This window comes from Passer domesticus, chromosome 10 (assembly GCF_036417665.1).
Source record: "Passer domesticus isolate bPasDom1 chromosome 10, bPasDom1.hap1, whole genome shotgun sequence".
NCBI lineage: Eukaryota > Metazoa > Chordata > Aves > Passeriformes > Passeridae > Passer > Passer domesticus.
Genome location: NC_087483.1, coordinates 14,715,154 through 14,731,626, shown reverse-complemented (window position 1 = coordinate 14,731,626; position 16,473 = coordinate 14,715,154). Strand labels below are relative to the sequence as shown.

At 39.2% G+C, this 16,473-nt stretch overlaps 1 long non-coding RNA gene across 1 annotated transcript in view; it reads right to left on the bottom strand.

Annotated features, from left to right (window-relative positions):
* LOC135308668 (uncharacterized) overlaps window positions 1–16,473 on the bottom strand; it is a 48,258-nt gene that overhangs the window by 23,431 nt on the left and 8,354 nt on the right. Inside the window, exon 2 of the long non-coding RNA XR_010369056.1 lies at window positions 1,194–1,344. This is a non-coding gene — a long non-coding RNA (uncharacterized LOC135308668). The remainder of the gene's footprint in view (window positions 1–1,193; window positions 1,345–16,473) is intronic.

The window sequence follows — 16,473 nt, the reverse complement described above, 5'->3', positions numbered from 1 at the left end:
CAAGAGTAGGGGAAAAAAAAGTCAAGCAAATACCAATAGATTCATTAAGCAGGTATGGATTTCATTCACATGAACAGCCATGAGGTTAAGCATTCCATCAGAAAGGACCAGACACAAGAGTTGTATCAATTTTACTGTCTGGTGATAGTCTTTGAAGATTTTATCACCCCTCTACCTCCTAGATTTGAGCCTCAATTCCACCTTCAAAGCTGAATAAAACAGAGCCCCCAAAGCCCTTGAGAGGCTACCTAGAACAAAGGCCAGACAATATTAAAGGGAAAAAAGCAGATATTTATTAAAAGGCCTTCAAAGGATACACCTTGGGCAGTATAAGAGCCTGGCTGTGGCTACACCCAAGATGAACTACTGGTCATAAGTTTTCACACTTTTCTAAGTTTTGGTTCATTTACATATTGCAGTTAATTGTCCAATTACAGCTTCAGCTATGAAGTCCCATCCTCCCAGATTGCCCTCCTCAAGTCACTGTTTTTTGGGCTTGAACCTGTAATGGGGTCCTTGGTTCTTGGGCTGGAAAAAGATTGTTTTGTCTGACTAAACTGTGAGGAGAACTTGGTAACACTTCTTGGGAGGTTCAGAGCTGTATACTAATGCAGTACAGAATCTGGAAAACAGGAAAGCTAAAACTTAAGGGATCACTGTGGCCTGCCCTTCCCCCAGAGGCCAGGTAGATCTGGGGAGCACAGAGCCCATCTCCCCACACACTCTGCTCCACAATGCACATTTACTTCTCACCACTGATGCTGGGAGGGGTAGCGCAGTCACAGAAGCAAGAAAAGAGGCAGCCTAGGAATTACCAGTAGAGAGGTAACTTTATGAGGCAGACAGGAAACCCTAAAATGATCATAAAGGTTCTCTACAATACCTTGTAATTCACTCAACAGTCAGGCTGGAGCTAGGCTAGGCCCCAGGATGGATAAGTCACACCATGTAACTTTTCTAAATCACAATTAAAAATATAAACAACTGAGCAAGGACAGTAAAGTCCACATTTTTCTCAAAATGTAAAACAACCCTTTCATATTTTCCAGCATTATCCCACAAAACCTAGACATTATAACAGGACTAATTTATGAAGCAGCAGTACTGAACTCAAAACCAAGTACAAAAAAACCACAATACGTAAAACAATACATTCAAAATACCGTATACATAAAACCACAGAACAAAAATACCTTTAGAAGACCCCAGATGCTCCTTCCAGCACAGAAATCCAGAAGACTGAGCAGCATAGGTGTGCTGTTGCTGGTTCTTTTATAGTTTGGGTGTGCTTTGTGGAATCTTTCAGCTGAGGGACCATGGGAAGGTTTGGCTCATTGGCAGCAGCTGTAGAGAGTGAAGTTCAGATTGACTGAGGAGGCACAGCTGGTTTGCATTGCCCAATCAGCAAAGAAGGGCGTGACCAGGGTGAATGGTCAGTGTGCAGTTGGGAAGGGGAGATGGCACTTCACAGAGTGACAGTTCCATGAGCAGAGACACCCTGTGGGTCACAGTTTCCTCCCCCCGCCATTAAGAAATGTGTTACTTTGTTGACTTTTAGCTATTTCATGTTCATAAAGGTAGAAAGGTGTTATTGCAACCTCAGGATGACTGTCTGTGCACTACAAGATCAGGATAGATATCAGCTTTATCTCCACATTTTTCTGGTAGAGGAATTTGTTACAGCCAGCTCCCCAGTTTGTGCTGCACCTTCTGCTCCAGATGAGCACCAAGGGCAATGGATTCTGAATGTAAATTTCCATTTGCTGCTCTCAGAGCACCCACAGTGCACAAGAGCCCTGATTTGGTGGTGTCAGCAATGAATTTCTGATGTTGGTGTTCAGAGCTGCAGTTCCGCCTGGCTCTCAGAAGGTAGGAACTGGTGAGATATCTGAGGGCCATGATGGCCATGAGTGCACAGCTGAGGTGTCCTCAGCCTTTGCAGCTGCAGGAACTTAACCTCTTCATTAGCACAGCAGCCTGATTTGGATTATACACAAGGCAAGTGAAGTGCCCTGCCCCACGTGATATAACAATTTCATTTAGAATTCCTTAGTGTTGGACACAAAATGTCCTTGAGGCTGTCTGTTGCTTACAGAAAACCCATTTTAGTGAGACAAAAAGGATGTTCTTTACAGCAATGTTATACAGTTAATAATGTCAGTAGTGGAGGCTAATGTGCAACCATTAAAGTGAGATGATGAATTTCATAGCTGCAGCTATTGTCTAGCCATCAAATTTAACTTTTTTCTTTTCTTCCAATATCTATCTCTATAATTATACATCTAACCTCTCCACTATGGATTATTTATAAGGTGAGTTTTTCTGTGGGACACACTGGCAGTCAGCTGCTAATTTAAGAACAGTGTCTCAGCCTATAGGAAACATGGAAAATTTTGCCCCAGGTACAAAAGTACATGTTATTATTTCTTTTTTTCTGAATAACTCAACTGTACCAGCCCAAATGTCTTTCTTCATTTATATTGCAATTACATTTAGACCTTTCACTTCTCAGGAAGTCTAAAAAAGAGAATGTATACTCCAGTTTGTGGACAGTGATGAATAGCACTCATTCAGCCTCCTAATAGACCCTGAGGTGTCAAAAATATTTGCACATGTGTTTCATTAAATTAGCGTCCAGCTTGCAAAGAGAGTGAGACTAGCAGAGGCAGGATAAGAACACTAAACCCATTTCTTGCTGTGATGGAAAACCTGAGGACTTTGGCTTTTTTATATCGACTGAATTGCATCTTCTTACAAAACATTGCCGAATCTCCATATTAAGAGAGATCTTGTGCTCTTCCCTTTTTTCAATACTGCTTTGTTCAGTGTTGGACTATTTTTTTTTTTTTTTCCCCTACGTGCATTTCTCTCTTACTTTAAACAGGAAAAAGGAGTGATTTTCTGACTGACTCTAACTACCTGTCAGCTGAAATGCTGAATGAGAAACCATTTTTCCTCAGCAGTTTGCTCATTTAAATGTCTGCCCATAGTTTATTTCATAAACTACATGGTAAATGAGCTGAAAACGCTCACATCTTTCTTACTCCTTCCACTTTCTGCTGAGTAAGGCAACACAAAATCTAGACCTGAGGACATTTTTTCAGCACCAAAGTCCCCTATCAAAAGTTTTTCCTCTTCTTAAGTAGTCCAAGTGCTGAAATAAGGCTCAGTCTCAAATTAACAGACGTGGCCTGCACACAAGGTTATAGTCTGATTGCAGAAATGAACTATTCCTTGCTTCCAGAGCACTAATTATAACAGCACCTGGCAGCATCACTGGAGACAGGGGCCTGTCAGCATTTTCTCTAGACCCTCTTATGTAGACTTTTATAGCTCAGTCATTTATATTTCCTTCAGCTGAAAACTTTATAGAGAATTTTTAGTGGCACGCTGTCAGGTATATGGCCAAATGCATTTATTCAGTCCATGAAAGTGGTTTTGATAAAATTGCAGATGTGGGCTGCAATTGGCTATTTTCCCAAATATCTTTAAAGAATAAGAATTGATAATGAATTTTTCAGAAAAAGAACTGATTTCATGTGTGTACACTTGCCAGATATATTCTTTGAAGTTTTGAAGGGTTTGAAGAGCTAGGAGCTCTCTAGAGCTAGCTCAAAATGACTAGATCACATTTAAAGATATATTTTTATAAATACATATCAATATCAAACAAAATAATTCAAAAAGCACAAGCACACCAACTCCACAACCTGATTATACACTTTTTAACCCATATGTGATATGAGAAATTACACAGTGGATCTGATGTTTGGCTGTCAAATGGGGCCATTTCTGTGAAACCCAAGAAACTTTTTCTAACTGTTGGACTGAATTAGGGTGGAATTATTTCATCCTCCCTCCTGTATCCATCTGAGTTTTTTTAAAAGAAGAAATGAAATTAATTCAATTATCTCTTTTAGACTGATACAATATAATCAATTCAGCCTTCAATCTTGAAGAGAATTCACATCATCCAACTGGAAAGGGTTTTTAACACTAGAGAAATATTTTATAAAATTTAGATAAATAAATGATACCAACTGGCTGCTACCTCATGGTATACTTTGTTAGTTTTGTTTATGTAATTTCTGGTTCTCTTAAAAATAGACAGCTAATATTTATATGTAATTCTAGTTCCATGTACAGATTCAGTTGCTTGCCAGAGCTTTTCTCATGCCACACTAGAAAATTAAACAAAGCAGATAATTATTTAAAAAAAAAAAAAAAAAGATAAAACAACACTGTCAAGGTTAAAACTTATGCATTTCCATAGAAGGTTAACCTGTTAACCTTAGGTCTAAGCCACTGTTCTAGTGCTCCTCTGGTTGCCAGAAGTTGTTGTCATTCTAACTCTTGTATCCAGCAATATATAAAATGTGTCAATTCTAGAGCTAAGAAACAAAATGTCACGCTGAAGAACAGCTCCCCAGTCTCCAAGTTATGAAAAACAAAAGCCAGGACTTAAAACCAAAATAATACCAAAAAACAACCCCAACCAACTAAACAAAAACCCGATAGCACAATGAACTAAACAAAACACCAATTCACAAAACCCCCAAAACAACCCTACTGTTTCTTTACAGAGCAGTATTTGTGTTAGTTTTCCTGCTTCCCTGGACATGCATGTCTTTGGCAGAATTAGCTTTTTGTGTAATATTTATGGCACTGTCTTGCAAAGAAGACACACAGAGGTAAAATCTTACCTCACAGTGTGGTTTCAGTTTTCTTTTGAAAAGAGGACCAAGGTGTGAAATGAAATAAACATGAAAATTATCCTATTAAATTATTTTCCTAGTTATTGTCCTATTAAGCCTTCCAGAAGTTTTCACTAGACTCTCTCCAGTGACACTGAATTGCCTGTTTTTGGTGTTTGAGGAATGAGAGAGACAAGTGGAGGTGAGGCTCAGCTGTCTGAAAGGACTTGCTAGAAGAAAAAGAGGCAAATCAGTGACATCAGATGTCCCCTAAAGGCTGACCACTGCCCTTCTCCCACACTGGCAACAAGACACTGCCTGAGCTTCATGTGGAGCAGAGGGTTGTGGTGAACATCCAAGGGAACTGAATGCATCTCTATTTTAATTTAAAAGTGTATGCTAACCTAACTGCAGAATTAGGAAACAATATGAAAAATTATTCCAATACAGAAGAGGTTAGCTATGAAAACAAAAACCAACAACAGCCTTCATAATATCCAGAAAGCAGTTAAATGAATTAACCACTTCAGGATGTAATGAATAGATGAGAAAGTTAGATTGGGACTGCCCTGGGAGTGCTGATGTGACCTGATTGTACAGGAACAGAAGTCTCTGAAAGGATGGGAAGGACCACACAGGGAATGAATACACATTGAACATCTCTGACTGTTTCCAAGATTATATTAATCAGGCTCCTCCTAATCCTTCTGGTAACCTGATATCTCTCTCAGTATTCCCATTATAGGTTTTTAATTATTAATTCATTAGGACAGGGGTTGCAGCACTGGGTGATACATCAAAGCCTTCAGCTCAGCTGTGACAGAAGAATCTTTGGAGTCCTGTGTTGAAGCTCTGTGTGTGATGAGGTTTTTTGTCTTTTGCCCTGAGGCAGAGTCAGTGGTTTTTCATTGGCAATAGTCTTCTGCTAAGCCTGTGGATAAAATTTATTGGATTTGGACCACTGCTTGTCAAGCCTCTGGTCAGGAATCCATCTATTGCATTGTTAGAGTTTCATGCTCTTCTTTCTTATCCCCTCTCAGGCCTTGCTCTGTCCCATTGACATCTTTTATTTCCCAACTAAACTAGGCCCCAGCATGTTTTAATTTGTTGTTGAGTAACAAAATGTATTAATTTGAAATGATATTTCAAACAGTATTCCTCTCTGAAACTAACAAACAGCTATTACATATGCACCAAGGGAATCCAAAATAAAAACAGTAGAAGACGCTGGTTTTTAGGGTGTTCAGTATGGAAAAAAGGCACAATGTGTAGAACAGAATGGACAAATCTACCCAAAGGGTGCTGGGTGTGACAGATGTGTCAGAGCAGCAGCCCTGGCTGAGCTTTGTGATCAGGCTCACAGGCAGGGCATGCCAAGCTCACCAAGGAGATGTGTCCCAAAGTTATCCTGGAATTCAAGCCATGTCACAGCCCAGCCCTTCCCTTCCAAAGATCCCAGTGCTGAATCCCTCCTTTTGGAATCCAAGAGTCCATGAAGAGCACAGCAACCCAAGGGAGGAGTACAAAAGCACAGAGTTCTAACCCAGGCTTTGTCATTCATATGTGCCACATTTAGATTTTTGATGAGAAGTACCATTCATTACTAACTACTATCTACCATTTCCTAAACACTATTTGCTGCTATTTTGTAAATATTGCTGCCATTTGTCTTTTTTCCCAGAAGAATTAACTAAGAGATAGTTCCTGATTTTGTAGCCTGGGTTGCTTGCCTGGAGGTAATCTGCTTTTACCACCAGTGCAGGACCTCCAGGCTCCCTGCTCACACCTCAGTGACAGCACAAACACAGGGGAGAAAATTTGTGGAGTGTCTCTACTGATTTGGGTTGCCCAGAAAGCAGCCAGGCCCTTCAAGCATTAACACATGGTAATTATCAGCTACACCTACCTCACACAACATATATTCCCAAACCATTTCCTTAACCATGATATTCGCTTTTTAATGAGCCATTAGAAAAGTAAATGAAAACCTTCAGATGTGAATGCTAAATGAAAATGTTTAATAGAAAAATATATATAACAAGAGAGTATTGTCTATTAATAGTGTTGAGAGAATTAGGTGGTGGAAATGCTTTAAAATCTCAGCCAAAGTGACATTTCCTTTGGCAAGCTGAGCCAGAAGGATGGGTACTTCAGAATCCATCTGAATGATGGACAGGACAGTCAATAAAACAGCAGCAGATGAGCAGGGCCAGAGCTGGACAGGGAAAGGCAAGAACAGAGCCCCGCATCCCCAGAGGGACAGACAGACATTTATGGGCAGGAGAGCTGAGCTCCTGCTCCCTCCCCTCCCACCAGTGCTCATCACAAGAGACCCATGGGAGGTGGGGCCACAGGAGAGACCAGGGTTTAACTGGAGACCTCTGTGAGAAATGTGAAGCTATGTCTCCATACAGATGCTGTGTGAAAGGTCTTCAGTGGCATATATATAAATATGTAATATGTATTTGTTTATTTTTATGAGCACAATGAATTCCTGATCCAGTGTACACTTGTGACATGTCAAGACACAGCAGGACACAAACACATCTCCATATGTCTGTGTATGACACGTAAAGCAAAGCAGATGCATTCCAGACAAGCAGCAGATCCTGCTGTTCCTTTCAGGAGCGGGCTGAGCACAAAAACTCAATACATGTAGGAAAACAGATCTATTTCCTTGTATGGGAGGTAAAAAAAAAAAAAACAAAAACACAAGAAGAAAGATATTTTAGAACATTTCCAAGTAAATTCGAGGCAGTTTCTCTAAACTCAGTTTATTTGAGTTTTTCCTCAGTAGATGTTTGTTACTCTGTGTGCTCTGAGAGTCCACTGCAGATCTACTGTGAGGCAACCTAGGCTGGAATGAATTAGCTTGGACATCCCCATTCTGGGCTCCAAGAGGGTGGTTATTGCATATCAAAAGATATAAATAAGACTGTGTGACTAATGAAGCCAGCCTTGTTGACCAGATGGCAAGGAATGATTGGAAGATTTGAGAAAATTCCACAGGCAATAATTTGTTCGCATAAGTGATCTGACAAACACTTATGAATAAGGAATGAAGTAATAAAAGTCACATTCTTCTTATGGATATTTTGTAGAGCTGGAAAAAAAAAGGCTAAATTATTTCAATAAATTATTTTTTTTTAGGAACAGTTTTGCCAGATGCAGATGTAATAAATAAGGTGATATATGACCCCATTGGGTGGCCATTAAAACAGCTAGTGGGGAGCAAATAACATGTGCTCACTAGTAAGGTAGGGATCATATGACAAAAATATTCAGAAAAAAATGGTGCTTATAGTTGGGAAAAAGTAATTTATTACATTTAAGTTGAAATGATGGTTTAATACCAAGCTGCATATTGAATAAAATGTCTTTAAGTATATTCATTTGCCTTTTCTGGTCATTACCTGCTCTAACACTTATGTTTCAAAAGAAAAGTATAAGATGAAGCCCTCAAAAACTAATTTTTATCAAACTAAAATCACCCCAAAGACTGGAAAACTGCAATGCTGTGACTGGAATGAGAGTTAGGGACTTTAGGCTGGTTTATTCCCTATACGAACCTGTTGTGTTTTTGAGACTGTTTAACATAAATACCTGATGAAATCTAACCAGAAACGGTTGGTTAAAAGGAATTGGAGGTTTCTGACATGGCTCAGCCCATGTCAGTAAAACAGAAGTTTACAATCAGAACTCACCAGGAATAATTTTAAAGATGAGTTTCAGGAGAAACCTGCAGCTTTAACACCTGCAGTTAGCCCAAAGACATGTGGTTGTTCCCCAAGCATTTCTTATCATTCTTTCTTTGAGCAACACAAAATAAATTGTACAGCTCAACAAGCTGATTGCAGTGATAGAAATGTCCTGACTTCGCTGAGGGATGCTGAAATCCCCTGAAGAACTCTTTGTTGACAAGCTTGCTCTACCTCAGGGGGCACAAAGTTTGTCTGGCAAAAAGGTTCTTCACCTCCTTCTGTGATGGCTTAGAGGTAGAGACTTAGGAATTAGACTGGGGGTTTTGACTTAAAAAATTCTCCTGCTTATTATCAATGATTGCTTTTATGCTTCCTAAGGAAATGAATCTCTTCAGAGTTTTATGAGGAAAAACAAAATAGGGAGGGGCAGGTGTCTGTGAATTAGGCACTGGATCTGCAGTTTCCCACATGCTGGAAAAGCCCATTCCCTCTGTGGGTTACCGAGCACTGGGTGACAGCAGTGGTTGCTGAGCAGCCTGCTGATGGGTAGCTTGGACTGCAAAGCACTACAGCAGCCTCTGCACTGCTGCATCTTTTCTATGCATCTCAAGTGTTTTACTTATGAGGTTCTAACACTGGTTTCTGTCTCCTGTTTAATTTCAAACACCATTTAACCAATGGCCATTGTAGCAAATCAGATTAAAAAAACACCTGAAAAACCACCCCAGCAACCTCTGCTGAAGATGCCATTCCCTGCTACGGACTGCTATGAAAGCCTGTCCTCAGATTCAATATAAACATGGGCTTGTTTTGGGAAGAACTCACAACAATGCAGCAGCCAGCTGGAAAAGTGCTCTGGTTTCAGCAGAAATACTGGCTATTACAGTGCTGTGTTTTGGATTTAGAATGAGAATGAGGTTGGCAACACACTGATGCTTTCGATGCTGCTGAGCAGAGCTTACACTACGTCAAGGGCTTTTCAGCCCTGGCAGCAGCAGGTCTGGAGGGCACAAGAAGCTGGGAGGGGACAGAGCCAGAGCCAGGACAGCTGGTCCCAACTGGATAAAGGGATATCCTGTTCCACATGGTGCCATGCTCAGCATATAGAGCCAGGGAAGTTGGCTGGGGATTGCAGCCCACAGTTCAGGACTGGCTGCACATCAGTCAGCAACTGATTGCACATCCCTCATTTTGTATATTTTTTTTTTCCATTACAATTATGTTTTGTTCTAATGAGCTGCCTTTATCTCAGTCCCTGGATGTTTCCTTATTTCTGATTCTTTCCCCATCCCATGTATGTGTGAGCAAAGAGCTGTTTAAACCACAACAAAAATAAAACCTTTGTTCATATAGACTGACAGGCTGTTAGAGGTGGAGAACTAAAAGACATGAAATCCAGAAATATGAAATTAAAAAAAAAAGAATCCCAGAAATATATAGATTGGTGTGATCTCTTTTGGAGGCATCGGAAGTGTTCCCTTTGTGTGCTAAGAGAGCAGGGCTAGGTCTGAGACAAAACTAAGCACCAGCTTCACAGTGATGCTTCCAAGGGTCACAAATTCTGTGCTAAATAAAGGCAGTCTGAGGTTTTAATTAACACAGTACAGTTGCTTCCATCAAACATGTTTGCTGTCTTTCACCTCTAAGATTTTTCTTCTTCTAGAGGTTTGCTGAATCTTAAACTAAGGGTTGTTCTTTTCTTCAAGCCTAGATTCTTCACTGAGTCATGTTTACCAAATTCATGAGACGATCTTGAAAGTAAGGCCAAGCCTTTTCAGCTGTGTGAATTAAACATGTTTTTCTCCCTGCTAGAATAGCAGAGCAGTGACTGTTCTAAACATAATGTTTGCAGCAAGGGAGAAAAGTTCAATTGCATCTACAATCTAATCTAAATGTTGTGATTAATATCTTCTCTTTTCATAGCCAGCCGTGTGACACTTATCCATGTTATACATTTTTTAAAGCTATCAACTGCATAGATTCTTTTTTCTAGGAGAATTAATCACAGCCCTGAATGCATGGACATTGTTAGAAAAGAATCAGTCCTAACAACCTCTGAGCATTGGACTTGTTAGGCTTTGTGGAAGAAGGCTAATCTGGAAAATAAATTCTGTTAAAAAAACCCCAAACATTTGAAAAGTTTGTCACTTCTGCATCTATAAGAAAATTAATCAGAAGCAGAACTAAGTGGGAAACTAATGTAAAAGTAAATGATAAGCAGAATGTTAAGTAATAAAGCAATGCAAAAAATTGGTACTAGAAAGGCTGAGGAGGTGAATTATTCTACCTCTGTGGTTACAGTTTAGCCTATTTTTATATCTATTCTCTCCGTGTAACTCTGTACAGCCATGGCAGATATCTAAAACACAGGATGGAACCAGAAGCAGAGCACCCAGACCCTGAGAATTCAACTCTTGCTCTTCCCTGTTTGATGCTGGAATGGAGCAGGGGGAGGTTCACAAGCCTGAGGATGGCAGGGGTGGGTAGGGTAGGTACACACTTGCAGAAAGCTCTCAGAACACAAAAACAGATAAATGACATCTGATCTGGAGTGACTGGTTGGTCACTGGGACACAGCTCCATGGCAAGGACCCACCACACAAACACAGATATGGAGACTTTCCAGCTTCCTTGCTGGAATATTTTCAGAGCACTGGACTGAATTCAGACCTTTGCAACCAACCTTGCTATGGAAAAAGATTTTTAAGAATATTAATTTCAGGGTTTTTTTTAAATACAACTCCTCCTCCTCATCCTCCTCTGTGTGATTGTTCCTTCTCACCATCACCCTCAGCCCTCCCTCTGATTTGATGCAATCAATGAATAGAAGATGCTCTGATAATCAAACCAAGCTGGCAATTCTTCAACAATGTACTAATGAAACATTCCAAGAACATCAGGCCCTAGTAAAAAGCTGAATTTTGTTATTCATTGTCTCAACACAAACTTACACTTTCATTTGGACCTGTTTCTGGCTCTGCTGCATACAGGAGGCCCAGTACACTTCTTCAGATACAGAGTTTGCTGGCTGAGGCCTTGCAGATGCACAGATATAAATGTAATCAATTGTTTATCCCCACATAGAATGATCTGGCTCATAGCAAGTATCAGCATAAAGAAAAAAAAACAATTTTAAGCTAAAATAAAATGAACAGTTGGTTAATGAAACTGCTGGTTAATTTTGAGTGGCTGGATTTTTTTTCTGTTGGGGAGAAAAATTTCCATATAGGTGTACTGCAAGAAAAAGTGGTCAAAGAAAAATTTCCAAAGAAAACATTACTTTCACAAATTTCTGCATCTCCAAAGCAAAGCATGGACAATTTAAATAGTGCCTATATTTTAAATTTGTCTCAACTTCTGGTTAATTTGCTAAGGTGATCATAAATGTTGTTGAAGTACAGTGTGATAAGAATTAAATATCAAATTTTAGAGAACATTTTACGGTATAAAAACCCCCAGCAAACAGATATTTTTGAATTGCTTCTTTCTGCATACAACACACTGCTGAGGCTCCCCATACTTTAAACTCTCATCAAGCTGGCAAAGCTCTGTTCATTTTCTTAATTCAAACTCAGAAATGTTTGACTTCCTTTTATTCTGCTTATCGAAACTGAAATGCTCTTCAAATCACCAGTGAATGTAGAGTTTTTTCCCCCCATGTTATCAGTAAATGTTTTGTCTCCTGGTTTAACAAAGGCTTTCAGTCTGCACAGCAAGTTGTAGGCTTTTTGCCCCCAGTGCACTCAGGAAAAACACCACCTTTATCTCATCAGCAGCTCTAATAGAGGTTGTCCAGGCTTTTCACAGAGCACACTATTGAACTGTCAGACAGGTCCATTTTGCCTCTACAACAGGAATTTTAATCCCCTCACTCTTTTCCTCTCTGCTTTCAGTGGGATTTTCATCAGGTATGTCACTGCATATGCGATTTTTGCCCATTTATTGCCAAACATTCCAGCTTTTACTTCCTCTTGCATAAAGTCAGGACACAAAAACTATGCAGGCAATTTAGATCTGAATTTTGTGTATATAATAAATATCATGAAAGGCTAAGTTGTATTCTTATCACTGTAATCATTATTTTCTGAATCCTAAAACACAGAACATGGCCAACTACCTGCATGGAAGTGGTTTGAGATTTACTTTTTCATATACCCTGTAGGGAACGTTTAAGTTCCAATTTCCAGAGAAAAGAAACGAGTAGGAATTCATCATGGATGAAAGGTTATTAGCCTATTTATTGCCTCTGTACCTCATGAACACAGATTTTCTAAAGTATGAAGTTTAAGAAATTAATGAATGAATGAATAAAAAATATGCAGCTTTGTTGGTCTGAACTTACTCTTTTTGTTCTCCTTATGTCTTCTGTGCTCTTGTTTTTGAATCCTCATTGCTCAGATGAAGTAACAGATCTATTTAAGACACTGTGTCCTGACAAAAATATTTACCATTGTTTAAATCTTTAAAAGTGCTCATTCTGCTATTTGGTCACAACACAGAAGTATGTGGGAACAAATTAGTGGCATCAGTTCAGAAAATAGGAAAAGTTTCTTCCTCTAGGGATCCTAATTCTCATAAATGGGCACGTGTGCTGAAAGACTCCTTATTCTATTCTTCTGAAAGTCACAGTGTGTGACCTGGAACTGCTGCATTAAACCATGGCTGAACAGAAAGAATGACAAAAGGTGCTTTATTATTCTGTCCAACCCAATCTATGTATTTCTAATGCAAATGGAGACATTCAGGAAAGCATATTCTTAAAAAGCTTTTTAGAAAGCTTTCAGAATCACTAGAGATGGATCTTTTTATTGTGGGTACTTTGGGGTTTTGTTTAGTTTTTTTCCCTTTTTTTTTTCCCCCTGTAATTTCTAGTAGACTGGTAAGGGAGTTTATATTACTTACTAAAAGCTGAGCACTGGTGAATTATGGGTGTAATCACATAAAGTATCCATTTTTCTGTGCTGAATCTTTGTCTTACTCTGTCACAAGAGTGCTCTTTGATTTGTAATGCTGAATTTCTCTCTGAAAAATAAATTATCCTTCAATTGCAAGCCTTAAGTTTCTCAAATTTACAAGCTCTACAAGCAGTGCTGTCGCTTGTCCACTGAGCTTCCATGCCATGCAAACTCATTTCCAAACAAGCTTGTGCTTCCAAGAAAAAGGAGAATAAAAATTCCCAAGTTCATGAGCTATAATATCCCAAGACCTCTTAGAAATGGGTTCCTTTCCCTTTGTTCAGTTCTCGTTAGGAAACTCTGCAATAGTACCATTCCTTGTTTTTGCTCCTCATGTTTATCAAGACAAATGTTTTTGATTACTGCAAGACCAGACTTTGCTACAACTGCTCAACAACTGCATTATCAGTCATCTTACTATCAGTCTTTACACCTCATCAGTTAAAATACATTTTGTCCCCACAGTGTAATTTCCTGGCGTTTCTTTGCAGACCTTCTCCAGAATTAAATTAATGACTTCTGCTTGCTAAAAGAAAACACTACATCTACAGCTCCATTTATTTGATGAATCCAACTAAACACAACTCAGCAATCTGACTTGACTAAAAGGCTTCTGACAAGATGTTGGAGTTACAATGAGAGAGGCACTTGGCATGCTGTGGCATCGTCTATCCAGTGCCTGTAAGGTGATGGCATCAGTTTGTTTTTACAACACCCTGTGTTAATTTTAGTAATTCCAACACAACCAAGAACATTAAAAAGTAATTTTCTGTGTATGCTTTTCATTTTCACTAGGCCTTTAAAACAAAATTAACTTCATCATTCAATCTCAAAAATGGCCATTCATATGTCAAATGATAAAATCTCAATAGACACAGGATATGTTTTTCTCAGCCTGATGGTTCTTGTCATTAATTCTTACACAGAACTTGAGAACAAGAGGTCATTTAAATAGCTTGAGCCTACTGGTCTCCAATCACCTGCCAAGTGGGTTATACCAGCTTGTAAGTGTACAGCCTGTGCACAGGTTGTATTATTTATCATAACACCAGGGAGAATTATTACAATTTATGTGCCTGGGCAAAGTTTCTTGGTCTACCTGGCACTGTACAACTAAGTAATGAATCTATCAGCATCGTGTATTAGTTTTTGTCTTTTCAAATTTCTGGGGTTTTTTTTTCAGCAATGAAATCAGCCTTCTGTATAAATCTGACTTTTTGCTTCTAGTACTTGGTGCATAGTACATCACTTCTGAGGGACAGAGGAACCACTTTCCAAACATGACACTCTGAAGGAAGCCCCTCTCCCAAACCTGTTCTTCTGTTCCTTTTCCATGATGTGATGTTCAGTTCTTGTTGTGGGCTGGCTCAGGCCAGACAGCTTTGGATACATTTATGTAAATGATCAAATCTGTGAAGTCATTTGATGAAAAGGCTTTTGAGAATAATCCAATGTAATGAAAACACTGCTCTTTACATAAAGCTATATGATCAGTTCTTTACCTTCAGACTTTGCAGGTGATTTCCAAGACACTTCTGCCAAGACAGAGTCTTATTTTAGGATTTACTGATGAGCTTTTGCCTTTGTAAAAATCAGAGTGGAGATGTCTTGTCTGCTATCAAACAGCTGAAGAGAAGCACCTTGACATTTTATTTGATACATACTCAGGAAAATTTCTAGATAAATGACAAGAGAATTGTGCAGACTAAGTGCAGAATGGGGAAACTTCATGTCATGGAAGAGGCACTGCCACAACCTCTGGTGAGAGAACACCTCTGAGAGCCCTGTAGCTTTCAGGTACATGTTCTGGGGACATGAGACAGAGATAATAAATCAAAACCCAAATCTTAGACATCTCTTTCCTTGCTCCACTCTGCTGAGATGTTTCTTTTGCTACTGTTGACATTTTTCTTATGCGTTCCCAGCCTCTTGCCTTCCTGGTGCCACCCCTGCCCTCACAAGATTCCCTGGGGAAGCAGCAGGTCTCCAAAGTAAAATAAATTGTCCACAAACTCCAACACTTTCCCATTAAAGTCACTGTAACACACAGCTCACATCTCTTTTTGCACAGTACTGCTAATGAACTGATAGGAAATGTGACCTTTTAGGATTCAAGTAACTGGGAATTCACCAAACAGGATCAGACCGTGTGGTGTGGGAATTGCTATCACAGACAAAGTCATGTGCCAAGGCCAGTATCAAAAGACAAGAGTTTCATTTGTACTCACTGCAACTAGGATCAAAATGCTATTGATTTATGTAAAAAAAAATTCCATAGTTTCCTAAAGCCTTTGGGGTCTTTTATTTGTCTTTTTAAGAAAACGAAAATTGCAATGCTGGAACATGGAAGCCCTTTCTGGTGTCACTACATGTGCTTTACAACACTGATATTAAGATTTGGGAGGAAATATACACAAATGCAGGGTTTACACTAATCTCCACATACAGCAAAATATCATCTCTCACTGGTTGCAGTCACCTAGGCGTTAGCTTTATTTCTCTCACTGATTTTATCCAAAACATGCAGTTATGGGATTTTCTGCTCTGATATTTTTTCATTCCACCTTACACTGTTTTTAAATCACTTGATTTAATAGTTGCTATACTAATATTTTTAATTTTCTGCAGCAAACTAGATTATATAGAATTTGAGGCAAGCATATTTACTTATTCTGCAACAAGACCAGACCTTTAGTCATACAAAAATGTCTCTCTGCCAGTGTAATACAGGCTAGTAAATCATCCCTGTGAAATCTCTGCCTTTGTTTCTGTGGAGCAGACAGTGTTTCAGGGGTTTCTGTCAATCACAAGAGCATCTGTTTTTCCTTGTGGATATTTCCACCTGCAATTCATGGGGTGTGTGTTCAGAGATAACAGCTGATCTAATTTCATCCAGGAAAATGCATTCAGATAAGGTGAGAGGGGAGTAATTGAGTTAAAATCTGTCTGCTGTGTGACAGCAGAGATCAGATACACTCTTCATACATTTTGCTAAAATTGCCATTAATAACCAGGGATGAGTGAAAAATGGACTTCATCTTATTTTTCTCTGAATGGTTCTCCGAAACAATGACTTTCAGTGCTAATTACCTAACAGGAGTAGGTGCACATTTCTTTGTGGTA